General features: G+C 49.1%; 1 protein-coding gene across 1 annotated transcript in view; it reads right to left on the bottom strand.

Annotated features, from left to right (window-relative positions):
• Window positions 1-7,849, bottom strand: part of LOC132248843 (disintegrin and metalloproteinase domain-containing protein 9-like) — a 29,791-nt gene extending 21,942 nt beyond the window's left edge. Inside the window, exons 1-4 of the mRNA XM_059723257.1 lie at window positions 7,745-7,849; window positions 6,109-6,185; window positions 5,009-5,195; window positions 1,447-1,521 (exon numbers count right to left, since the gene is read on the bottom strand). The gene's annotated coding sequence lies outside the window, so the exon portion shown is untranslated. The remainder of the gene's footprint in view (window positions 1-1,446; window positions 1,522-5,008; window positions 5,196-6,108; window positions 6,186-7,744) is intronic.
• Window positions 7,850-12,854: the final 5,005 nt, after the last annotated feature.

A 12,854-nucleotide genomic window follows, 5' to 3' on the forward strand; every position in this document is an offset into this window, starting at 1 on the left:
GGAGCAGCCGGCCAAAACAAACCACTCACGTAGGTTCTTAACCTGCATGCAGGACCTCCACCTAACCCGGAGGTGTCCAGTCCCACCAGGGATAACACCTTGCTACGCTTGGTCTTTGCAACAGGGGATGATCTTGTGGGTAACCTGAGAGTGCACAGTAGCCTGGGAGACAGCGACCATCATTTGGTCGAATTTACAATCCAACCAAGGGTGGGAAAAATCAGCAGCAAGGCTGAAGTGTTAGACTTCAGAAGGGACAATTAGGGCCCAGGCGAGGTGGCTGAACTCAAGAGCATCGAGCATATGGGTCCAGGAGACTTGGCAGTTTCTCGAGGGAGTGATCCTTGGGGCACAAAAGGAGACTATTCCGCTATGCTGGAAAGGGGGAAAGGGGACTAAAAAGCCCCCTTGGTTGAACAGGGAACCCCAGAAAAGACTCAGGGCAAAGAAAGAGATGTATAGGCAGTGGAAGCAGGGGGCAGCCCCCAAGGAGGAATATACCCCTCTGGCGCACTATTGCAGGGAATCAGGCCCACCAAGGCAGGACTGGGGCTTAGGAGGGCTACGACAATAAAGGACAATAAAAAAGCCCTTCTACAGAGACCTGGCGAGCAAAAGGGAGGCGCAGAGTAACACAGGGCCCCCGCAGGACAAGTCAGGACAGTTGGGGGCTGACACAGGGAACAGGCAGAGCTCTTCAATGAGTTCTTCGCTTCAGTATTCCTCAGGACTGATGAAGACAATTTGCCCAGCTTGAACATACATAGATGTCCGGAAGGCACTAGACCGCCAATGGCTAGTGCTGACTTAGTTAAGGAGCACTTGGAGGGGCTGGGTGGGTACAAGTCAGCAGGCCTGGACGACCTCCATCCACGGGTGCTGAAGGAATTGGCCAGTGTCATAGCTGAGGTGCTGGCATGGCTCTTTGAACACTCATGGTGCTCCGGCCAGGTCCCTGGGGACTGGAAAAGGGCCAACGTGGTGCTCATCTCTAGGAAGGGGTCAAGGGATGAGCCGGGTAACATTAGGTCAGTCAGTCTCACCTCTATCCTTGGAAAAACACTGGAAAAAATCATTATAGAGTGCATTTGTGAAGGCCCAGCAGGGGAGATGATGCCGAAGGGAAACCAGCATGGGTTCATCACAGGTAGATCTTGCCTGACAAACCTTATAGCCTTTTACAACCAGGTAACACATTGCCTTGACACAGGAGCTGAGGCAGATGAGGCAGATGTAAGGTGAGCTCTTAGGAAAGGAAGGACACTAACTTCCCTAATTTCTCCAATGAATGACTAAGGGGGATAATTTCCATTTTAATCTATAACGGGTTTCAGTGTTTACTCCATTTGTACAAGTGTTTTAAACAGAGCATCACTAAAATATGTTCAATGCATCAGAATACAGTCAGAACAAAAAGTACTGTAAGTAAAATGTGCTGAGACTTACCACCAGTTTGTCTGAAGTAAGGAAGAACTCTAGGTATCTGGTGTGTCCATACAAGGTGTGGTAACGAGGATCATACTGGAAATTAAGGAGCATACTAGCATTATGTACAGCAAATCCAGGAAATGACATGGCATGCAAAGACAGCAGCACGATAGTACAGTCCTACGCTGCCATCCTGTGTACTCCAGTGCAGCCAGTCCTATGTATGCCATGGTTACCGATCTGGAGAGTCATGCAACGTGAAAGGAGAGAATCAACTGTTAATTTTAACATAGACGCTACCATGGGTTACTGAACGGGCAGTTTACACCCAGAGTTCTCCTTTACATGACTCTAGCCCGTTTCCCTGCAAATGACTTGGTTTAGTGCCTTTACACAGAAGAGGGAAAGTCTGACTGTAATTGCACAGAGCATGAATAGCAGAGAGTTGAAAAGGCATCTTAGTGCTTTCAGGGAATGCATTCCTCCATTCCTCCTCAAGAGCTCCCTCGGCATCACACTCCCATCCCACATTATTTCAAGGCCCCCCGGTTCCCCCCACTGTCACTGCTCTGTCAGGGCTCTGTGTGCTGCCTCTTCTCTTCCTCCCATTCAAGGCTCCCCACATCATCCATACCATGGCAGTGGCACAATGACTCCTCCACCCCTAACTGCTGCGCCAGCTCCCCTCCTTCTGTGTGCATCGACACCAGGGATTCACAACCCCCTGCTACCTGGCCCCATTTCGTGTGCTTTTCCCTTCCCTGCCTATGCTGAAACTGTGTGCATGCCCCCCTAGCTACCTTTTTTTTGGGGAGCGGGGAGAGGCGGGTCCAAGAGAGAGAGAAATACTGAGTAAGTCATTGAGGGGGCCTATATGTTAAACTCAGTTGGGAGGAGGAGACAGGGGTGCTGTTTTCCTGGAAAACATTACCACTGCAAGAATCCCACTGGAACAAATAAAGGAGTAGTACGCAGACTTGGGGAAAAGATTCAAGATGTAGACACTCCCTTCATTTGCCACCCACCGAAGACAAATGACAGAGACATTGTATTATAACAAAGACCAGTATCTGCGTTGAGACTAACTGCCCCCGACGTCAGGCAGAAGGTAGGGCAGGATGGCACGTTGGAGTCTCACTGGCTCAGAGAAGCATGAGCTTTCATAAGCAGCAACCAGCTTCCCCAGATGCTATGGATAAGACAGAAAGAACAGATTCCATGTAGAAGAGAAAGGGCAGGGATGTCACGAAGAAAGGGAATGTGAGAGCTGCTGACAGTAACAGGGGACTGTTCTGCATCAGATCTCAGGACAGGAGAACTCAGGGCACCCACTGACCTTGACAGGAGACAGGTTTAACACCGAGAGAAAGTACTTTTTTGTGCAGCAGGTAGTTAGTTAACCTGTGGAACTCATTGCCACAGGAGGCTGTAGAGGCAGCTAGCATAATCAGGGTCAAAAAGGGACTAGACGAATTAATGGATGATAGACTGATAAAGCAATAAGGCTGCAGTGTTGTTGTAGTCACGATGGTCTAGGAAACGTCCAAGAAGTGATAATATTTTTGTGCTATCTTTAATTAGTAAATATTAAACAAAGCAGTCAGGGATATACCATATCCTCTGGCATCTCTAAACCGATGACGGTAGATGTCAGGGATGGGATGACATCATCTGATACCTCAAAGGAAAAGCCCGGAGAAGAGAATCTGAGGTCCTGGTCTACAACTCTGTCATACTCTTCAGCTTTTCAAGGGTCTAGGCATCCCCATCTCCAGCAAAATTACATCACTTTCTGAGTGTGTCAAACTTCATCCTAGCTGCACGCGGATAGAACGGGACAATCCCAAGGTTCAATGCTGGTCTGCAGTAACTTGAGGTCAAACGAGCAAATAAAGGGCCTACCTGAACCTGCCTGCTCCTAGCCCACTCACTTCTCCAAAGACTACGGACCAGGACTTGTCAGGAAGAGAAGAGAGAAAGGTAGAAAAGACCACGTGAAGGATTATCAAGTCTTCTCCAGATGTAACAGTCAGAGAAAGAAGAGCTGCTTATCATAAGTGGAGGTACATTACTAGACCCCGGTTACAGGCTTTCTTTGCATAGGCAGCAACTGGGTGTCAAAGCTGCTCAGCAGTGAGGTATTTCTGAGGGCACTGGGCACACCTTACCTAGCAGACTCCTCCAGAATGATAAATGTCCTATGAATGTGGGGGGAAGAGAGTGGGAAAGAAATCTGGGCATGTTAATGAAAGTTGGTTCTTTATCTGACCCCAAATGAAAGGGAAGCAAGGGCTGGACATCCTCTAGAAACATATCAAGAAGAAGAACAACAACCCAAAGCAGCGCCCAAAAGGAAAGTGGTGGTATTCTGTCTCCAGCAGAGGCAGACCAGAGAGAGTTGGGGCATGTGTAACAGGGCACTGTCCTGAGGCCAGTCCAAGCGTTGGCTCACCCACCTGTCTAGGGAAGTCTGCCTACCTGACTCTCCTGCCATGCCTTTGTTGTAACTGAAGTTGTCCCTAGGCGGGAAGCTGCCCATTTAATTGCCCTGATGCTAAGGGTGGAGAACACAGCTTCAAACCTCGCCTTATGTCCCATGCCTCGCAGATGGCATCCAAAATTACTTCCAACTCCCCTGGCCCCATTGTTGGCCCACACTCAACCTCTGGCCCAAATGAGGCCTCAGGAACCTAGGCCACATGCCCCCTTCACTGGGACCTCTGCCCAGGCCCCTCGCTGGGGCTTCTGCCCTGCCCCTCCCTGGGCTCTTGGGCCTTATGCCCTTTGGGCCTCAGGCCTTGCTCAACGTGCTTTGGCCTGGCCTCAGGCCCCCTTCTGTCAGCCTGGACCCTGGCTCAGCCCCACTCAGTGGGCCTGGGACCTGTGCTTTTCTGTCGGGGTGTGCTCCCCGAGCCTTTCCTCTCCATAGGAGCATCCACAAGGCAGTAGGGGCTGAGGCTTTCCAGTGTCCCATGCTCGCCTTGCACTGGACAGGCACTGGTGTGGCATGTCCTGGGGACTGTCCTGCCACAGGCAGCCTCACACCATCCTCCCCAGCAGGTAGTAGTTTCAGGTCATGCCCCAGGGCCAGAACTCGTCTCCATCCCATAGCTCCTACCCTGGACCTCCTGGCTGCTCTGGGACCAGCAGATCTCCTGCTGGGCAATGTGGCTTCTTCAGCTTCCTGCAGCAGCTGCCCACTCTGCTCTCAGGGCCTATCCTTATCCCCAGGCTCCTCCTGATCACCCTATGACCGCCTGGTTGGGTCTGCAGACTGGCTGCAGCCTGCTCAAGCCCTTACAGGGGAGGCGCAGCCTGTGCTCTGCCACAGCGCGGACGTGGAGCAGAGAGTCCGTGGTACAGACAAAGGGTGTCTGAACAGAGAACAATGTCCTTAGCCTCCAGACCGTGGGGAAACCACGGGGTGGCAGGGAAACAGCATGATCTCTGTCCCCAGAATACAAAACAAACGCCCAGCAGCAGCGAGGACACTCTCGGCCTAAACATGGCCTTTCCATACACAAGTTCCCTACTAAACACATGCATGAATTCAGGTAACTCTTATTGATATAGTATGTACCTTCCGGCTCTCGTTTGTAGGAAGTTCTCTCTCTTCAGCTGCTTGATTTTCCAGGAAATCACCAGTTACTCCACAGCGATCGGGTGAGTCCTCATCAGCTGCGACTTGAAAAATGAGGTGTTGAAAGGATGACGAGTCCTCAATAGGTTGAATATCATAGTTTCTATCTTCAACTTTCAGGAGTCCACTACAAAGGGTCAAATAGAAGTGAAAACGTAATGTGAACATAAATTAAACTGCAGTCTTTTTTTAAAGAGGAGAATAAGAGTGACTGGGGAAAAAAAAGCAGTTAAAATTCCTACAATTTACCAATCTTTTCATTGCACTAGCACAGTAAAATTGTGTGTATCCACAAGCCCATTAGGACAAATCTATGGCCTCTCTCAACCTTTCAAAGACTATAGACAGAAGGTAGAAGGAGGAAGAGACAAAATAAAGACAGAAGTGTGGGCAATGACCATTTTTAAGCAGCGTTATGAACTTTGGTGTTCTGAAGAAATCTGACATCAGGAAAACTCTGCAGTCACAACGGTACTTCTTGTTGCCTATGTGGACACCAAGAAAACCAGTCATTTGTACTTATGCAGTAGTTAAAATCAACGTGGTTTTGGGCACAGGATCTTGACTCAGGACAGTGTGATTTCTGCTAAACCGCTGTGACACTGTTCTTGCTCCAGCCCTTATGAGCCTCTGCCATTGCTCCAAGGAACGGCACTTATATTCTTTCCTGTTGTCCAGCAAGATTTGCCTTTCCCTTAGCACAATACAAAAAGTAACAGAAACACCATTTGACCATATAAATGCTAAATGTTGACCAAGGCTGTAATCTAATCTACTGGGAGTTATGTCCCTCACATGCGTATCACAGCCCTCGATAAGAGCTATAACGTTATAATATCATGGCTTATTTTGTGCGTTGGATTACATTCATACATTTGTGATATGTCACTGAGATACAACACAGAAGGACACCTAATAAAATAACTGGAATAAAATCTCCGTGAAGAAAGAAAAAAGAGCCACTCACCATTTATTCTATCTTGTCAGAGCTAAGTGGTTCGAACTGCACACTACCCACTGCACAGAGCAGTCTGCTTTACCTGAGTCCAGAGCAGGTGCTGAGAGAAACTACAGATCCTGGGACGTCTTCCACAAACCCTTCGTAGTAACAATCCGTCTGCAAGAGCCAGAAATGATTTTCTTTTCTGTTATTACGTCTCATACAGTGGACTCTCACATAACATGTGGAGAAAACTCCACCACACGAGCCTTCACCCCAACACAATGCCAAAAATTGCCTGGAGAGAGAGACAGCGACTCCCAGCTTTCAGAGCTTCCTTGTACTCATTTGATAGCGTGAGGGACTCTTTTGAACTACGCTCTTGTTTGACGATAAAAGGAAAAAACAATAATACAGGAAGAGACTAGGGGTGATTTTCTGTATGGAAGGATGATGGCAAAGAGGAGAGGATTGGTAGTTTTATACAAGTTTAGAAAAACATGAACGCAAAACTGATGCAAAGGGAAAAGAGGATAGGCAAGAACTACAGGAAGAGAGAAGTGGCTCCAATATCAATAGCCTTAGTTGGGGAACTAATCAGGTTAGATTGCCTATGCATTTTTCTTTCTTTTTTTTTTTTTTTGGATCACTTACTGAAATCTAAGTCTTCTGGCTTGAAATTACCCAGGCTTCATTTCTACCTAAGCAGGTATATTGTATGTAAGCACGCTATAATTTAATTCTGCACTGACTTGGGGAGGGAATTCCACGCACAACTGCACCAATTGTATAGGGTCCCAGTATAAACTTTTGCAATGCAACTTTATGTATTAATAACTAAACTGTTACATCTGCCTGATCCTCTGCACAAACACACCAGAACCACTACAGCGCTAACCCAGCATTGTTCAGTGTGAGTCAGGGCAGTTCAGCCACTGCGCACCACTGCAGGCTGTGCCCACTCCTCAGCAGCTGCTGCCTTTATCCTTTCCAAACAGTTAAAAAGTACCTTTGTGCCTACCCATCATCTCAGCCTTTTTTTGTAACCCCCCACCCCCGCCCCAATGAATGGCTGGCTCGGACATGGGGATGGGGGTTTGGAGCGGGGGCAGGAGAGGAAGGTGGTTTGTCCTACACCCTATACCACTTGTCGCTGAGCATTTCCCACTGTTTCTGTTTTTCCTGACTAGCCCTAAGGCAAAGACAACCGTGTGTTACGGACATAGATACCTAGCAGGGGAAGCAAACTCTGGCCCTAGGTGCCTAGATGGATCGCTGTTCTGGTTTCCCCTCCACGGGCCGGGCGCCCGCAGGGAGGCACTCTGCAGCTCAGCAGAGCAGCATCTCCGGTCCAGGTCTGAAAAAGGATTACGTGCTTTTGCCAAGATTACGGGGGAAACCTGTGGTGGAAATGAAACACGACCCACAGGCTCTCAACCCCTGGTTAGCACCCGTAACACTGGGCCACCTTTGTTCTTCCTCCATTCATAATCTGACTATTCCTATAATTACGATTCAGTATTTTACACCTCAGGGTTGCTCTCCCGGGATTACTTACCGTACCTAGGGCTAGACTGTGCAGCCCTCAGCCCAGGACTTGGTTTGCTCAAAACTGTGCCACAAAACACGCAAAAATTTGCAACAAAAATCCAGCGTTTTGACATTGCCTGTTTGAAAAGTGATGGCTTAATTCTATTCAGTGTCATGCCCTACAAGGTACGCAGCCCAAAACTTACTTGAATATATGGATAATCAGTAATCAGGTCTCCCTTCTCGTCGTAAGTAAACACTGGTAAATCCTTGGCTATGAACTCTCTAAAACAAAGATAGCATTTGACGGATTAGAAATGTGAATGCACATTATGAAAGACAGGACGCTTACTTGAATTCTCCATACATGCACAGGAGGGAAAACAGAAAGGAAAAGGAAGCAAACTGGCAGCATCCAGGATGAAACAGTGGCATTTCCGGAACAAGTCTGCAGACCCCGCTGCCTGCTGAAAACCAGGCGCAGCTCACCGGGATCGCCCTGGGGATCAGCACCAGATCCCTGTGCCGGGAAGGCTGTGGTGAGGGAGGGCAAGGGGCCCAGGAGGCAGATGGCCAGGGATTTCCAGCAGGCCCACCGCTTTCACAACACCGTCTCGTCTGCAGAAGAAGAGTGCCGTTGCTGCAGGCCCTGCGACGGGCACTGCCCCTCCCGAGGCCCCCACTGAGTCTCGCAGCAACCCTCAGCCCTGAGCACCCTCACCACCACCGCTCAGCACCCACGGCTGCAGGACAGGCCTCCTCAGGTCCATTTGGACAGGGGTGCACTCTGTACTATTCCTGCAGAAAACGGACACGACCCCACAACCGAAGCCGGGGGCAGCTGGAGTCGGGGGACAGGGTCTACTTCAGCCACCTCCCAGAGCCGGGATGGGGCAGCCCTGTTCTCGCCAGGGCTGCAGATGGAAATCCTGCAAATGGCTGAGGCGGTGCTGGCTGCCTGCTCCATCTCTGGGGCCAAACACAGGGGCTATCCTGAACCTGGTGACACTCGGCACCCCCACTCAGCACTGACGTGATATGAGTTGATCAGCATGAACTCGACTGCCTCAGCACCCCGAGTCCTCACAAGTGCCTGGTCCTCAGCAGGCATGTCTATATGGTCATGCACACATCTTAGATCCCGTGTGTTTCTTGTAGTACTTGCTTAATAAAGTACTGACTGAATGCGTGGTACCTAGTGTTACTGCGCAGCAGTGCCAGCGCACGGTTATTTAGTGACGCTTACTGCACATTAGCCTAACAATGCAGCAGCAGGTGCAGTAGGTGATTAGCACGGCTTGTGCTGTGATGCGCTACTGCGCAGTGTCATTAGGCTAATGTGCAGTAAGTGGCGTGGGTAGATGCGCCCCATGGGGACTTCAGCGTGAGCCCTGGGGCACAGGACCGGACCAGCGAGAGCTGGAGCCGAGACACCACAGACATCAGCTCGCCGTCCACTTGGGAACCGACCACCCGGAATAATTTCGTACCATATGCAAACTCTCATATTTCACTGCACACGCCAGTCTCAAGTTTTTTGTTTCACTGAGATTCAAAAACTAGACTGAAAATGTTCCTTTCTGTGGTCTGGGAAAGCGTCAAGTTAGACAGAATCGATGTCACGGGGAAACTTCCAGTTTATGGTAGAAAGGAGTTTTTACCTCTTCCCTTCACCAGTCTGGATTGCTGCTTGCTACTGTCCTGGTTTCTTCTCACCCTGTTTTACAGGCTTCAGTGACAAGATTACTTTTGCTTTTAAAACTTTACCTAAAGCACTTTAAAAAAAGACACCATAGCAAAACTATATCAACTACATGTTATTATATTTGGACACAGACACAGGCTGCAGCAACCCCTGTTCCTAACACCATTCTTCAGCTCTAACACGTTTATATGTTGTAGGACTACCTTGTGTAATGCCTCCTCTCAGGCTTTCTCCTCTTTTGAATTTGAGCCCATTTTAGCTTTTTGCTAGAAACGTTGAATTTCTTTGCTGACCGTGCCAGTCCTGAAACCTGCACTAGCTCACTCGGCGGTCGCTCGTCTTCCCAGCCTCGTGTCGCGGCCACATTTCTGCACTTTGTGCCAGGCCCCGTCACCGTGGCCGAGGTCGGCAACACCAGTCCTCTGGCTTCATTCTTAAGCTGGCGACCCACGGGAAAGAAAGCAGGTTGCAAACCAGCCCAGTGTGAAAATCCTGGTTCTCCTGGATGTAGCCAGAACACAACGGACAAGAGATTTCTTTTTAGAGAATTTTGCTCTAAGAAAAATAAATGAATAAATGAGCAATGCCTGGAGCAAAAGATAAGAAAAGAAAAGACCAATGTGGTCTCAGAAACCTTAGCTCCTGATACATCGCAGCTGCACACCAAATGACCCCTACACCCCGGAGGTGGACTCTGAAGAAGCCACCTTGCAGGTTTGTCTTGTATTCTCATCTCTCTGAAGTGGGTTTGTGAATTCTTCTAAAACATTGTCTGAAATGTGCTCCCCCGGATGAGGATTCGTATGGATGAGCGTGTTCTTTGACTACTCCTGTGACACTTAATGGTGTGAAAACACAGACCTCGCGGGGAAAAGTTACTTCAGCTCTAGTCTAGCTAGACAGTCTTCCCACAACTGTGACTGCTCTGAAAGCAGTAGCTAAGGGTGGCAGCTGCAGTAACTTAACGTTTTATATTTTGTTGGGAAGAAAACGTCGCTGGCCGCAGAGTTACGCAGTTCAATTCAAACGGTGGCCTGGAAAAACCTGGCAGTAGTCTGCAACAGGCAGCACGGCTTCCACGCGGCATCAGTGGTGGGGCGGGCGTGGGACCCGTGTCAGACAGCTGGCGGCTGCACTTGTGCTGCTGCTGCTTCCTCCTGGGCCTGTGTCTAAGCTGCTGCTGCCTCTGCACCAGAGCTGGGGGACCAGGGCAGGGGAGGGGAGGGAGGAGAAAGCACCAGCAGTGTGGCTGCGGCTCCCAGCTGCCTGGCCCTGGCACAGGTCCCCACTGGTTGAAAGCTGCACCCAGGCCACAGCTGGGCGGAGGCTGGGGGGGGCGGTGAAAAAGTAGCAGTGGCGAGGGGGTAGCTGGAAGGTGCCTGGCCCCAGTGCAGGCACAGGCGTGGCACAAACAAAGCCCTGGGGGTCTGTGGGCCAGATCCAGATCCGGATCCAGATCCACTTGCTCCACAGGCCAGGTCCAGCCTACTGACCCCTGGTAGGATCCTAGTAAAAGAATAATGCGTTCTTGTTAAATGAACACAGCATGCTCAGTGGAGATGTATACTCACTTGTTGCCAGTCTGGGCCATTTTCAGGAGGCCTGTACCAAGCTACAGAACTGGAGCTGAAGCAGGAGTGAACTGTTGCAGACATGACAACTAGCCTGCTCAATGAAAGGAAGCAATTAATACGTCCAGAAAAACTAGAGCAAAGAGTCACAAAGATGACATGATAGTAAGGAAGCCGTACAACGGATAATTGAAAAGCGATATATCATACCTTTACTTTGATAATGTTAGTAGGAATGACTTCATAGACTTCATAGACATTAGGGCTGGAAGGGACCTCGGAAGATCATCGAGTCCAGCCCCCTGCCCAAAGGGCAGGAAGTCAGCTGAGGTCACAGGATCCCAGCAAGATAAGCATCCAGTTTGCTCTTGAAGGTGTTCAATGTAGGCGCTTGAACCACCTCCGGTGGCAGGCTGTTCCAGACCTTGGGGGCTCGGACAGTAAAGAGGTTCTTCCTTATGTCCAGCCTGAAACGATCTTGTAGTAGTTTGTGACCATTCGACCTAGTCGTCATCCCTTGGGGCGCTCTGGTGAACAAAAGTTCCCCCAGATACTGGTGGTCACCCCTGATAAACTTGTAGGTGGCCATCAGATCACCCCTGAGCCTGCGCTTTTCCAGGATAATGAACCCCAGGGCTCTCAGCCTGTCATCGTAGGGTCTGCTTCCCTGACCTCTGATCATGCGCGTGGCTCTTCTCTGGACTCTCTCAAGCTTCTCCACATCCTTTTTGAATTGTGGAGCCCAAAACTGGACGCAGTACTCCAGCTGCGGCCTCACTAAGGCTGAGTACAAGGGGAGAATGACGTCCCGGGATTTGCTTGAGAAGCATCTGTGGATGCAAGCCAGCGTTTTTGTCGCTTTACTAGCCGCAGCATCGCATTGCAGGCTCACGTTCATCTTGTGGTCAGTGATGACCCCCAAGTCTCTTTCTTCCATAGTGCTAGCCAACATAGCACTGCCGAGCCTATAAGGATGCTGCGGGTTTTTCTTCCCGAGGTGGAGAACCTCAATATACCAGCGGCTTTGCTATAATAGAGGTATTTATTTTAAATGTCTCAGATAAACTTTAGAAACAAAGCAGCCTGGTCAGTGAAGACCATGAACAAAGGCAACGAGAAAACAGGAGGTTTGCAAACAGTATCCCATGATAGCAAAGGAAGGAGATAAGAAATCCTCCGCTGTGGAGCTGTAACGTTCACAAGGACATCGATCCCAGCTACCTGACATCTTCTCCATCCGCAAGAGGACGGGTTTCATTCCAGGTGCTAAAGTCTCAGTGAAACAAAGAAATCTGAATGAATGCTTTAATGTTGATTAAAACATTAAAATAAGCTCCCTGTAAGTATAGGATGTGAGCTGGGAGGAAAATTGGAGACTTCCACAAATAAAGACAAACGCTGCAAGTCGGCAAGCTGCTACCCCTTCCGCCCCCAAATATCCCCAGCTGCTATAGGTGAGAATCCATATCTCACTATTGCACATAGCGAGACGGGCACTGAAATAAGTGCATATTCTTTTAAGTTTGGGGTGTGAACAGTAAAAGGGCAGGCTGTAGATCTGTCTTTTGCCTCTTTTCTGACCTGAGTGGTGACCACTGAGGGACCTGAAGCTGTACCTTAAATCTGTTAGCTTGCAAAGCAAGTCCTGGTCACAGACAGCCTGAAGTCTGGGTCTTCCCAACACTGAAAGGACACCGCTTTGGGGTAACAAACTGTAAGTCACTTGGAGCAGATTTCTTGTTTTCGTTTCTCTAAATTGCCATGTACACTTATGCTTTCTACAGAAAGAAAGGAAAGGCTGAAAGAAAGCACTTGCATTTTTTGCTGTAGATGAACAATATGGTGACGTCCTGCTATTTTGATTAAATAGGACTCCTCCGCCTGTAGCAGACAAGACAGAAAAACATACAATTTAATATTTTTTGAAAACTTTCGGGCAAAGCAATTCCTACCTTTCATCAAACAAAAATAAAATCCCCAATATTCAGTCAGTCTGTGTTCAGAGCATATCTTTCTTCTCTTGTCTTGAACCCTGGCTAC

This window comes from Alligator mississippiensis, chromosome 1, assembly GCF_030867095.1.
Source record: "Alligator mississippiensis isolate rAllMis1 chromosome 1, rAllMis1, whole genome shotgun sequence".
Taxonomy (NCBI): Eukaryota; Metazoa; Chordata; order Crocodylia; family Alligatoridae; genus Alligator; species Alligator mississippiensis.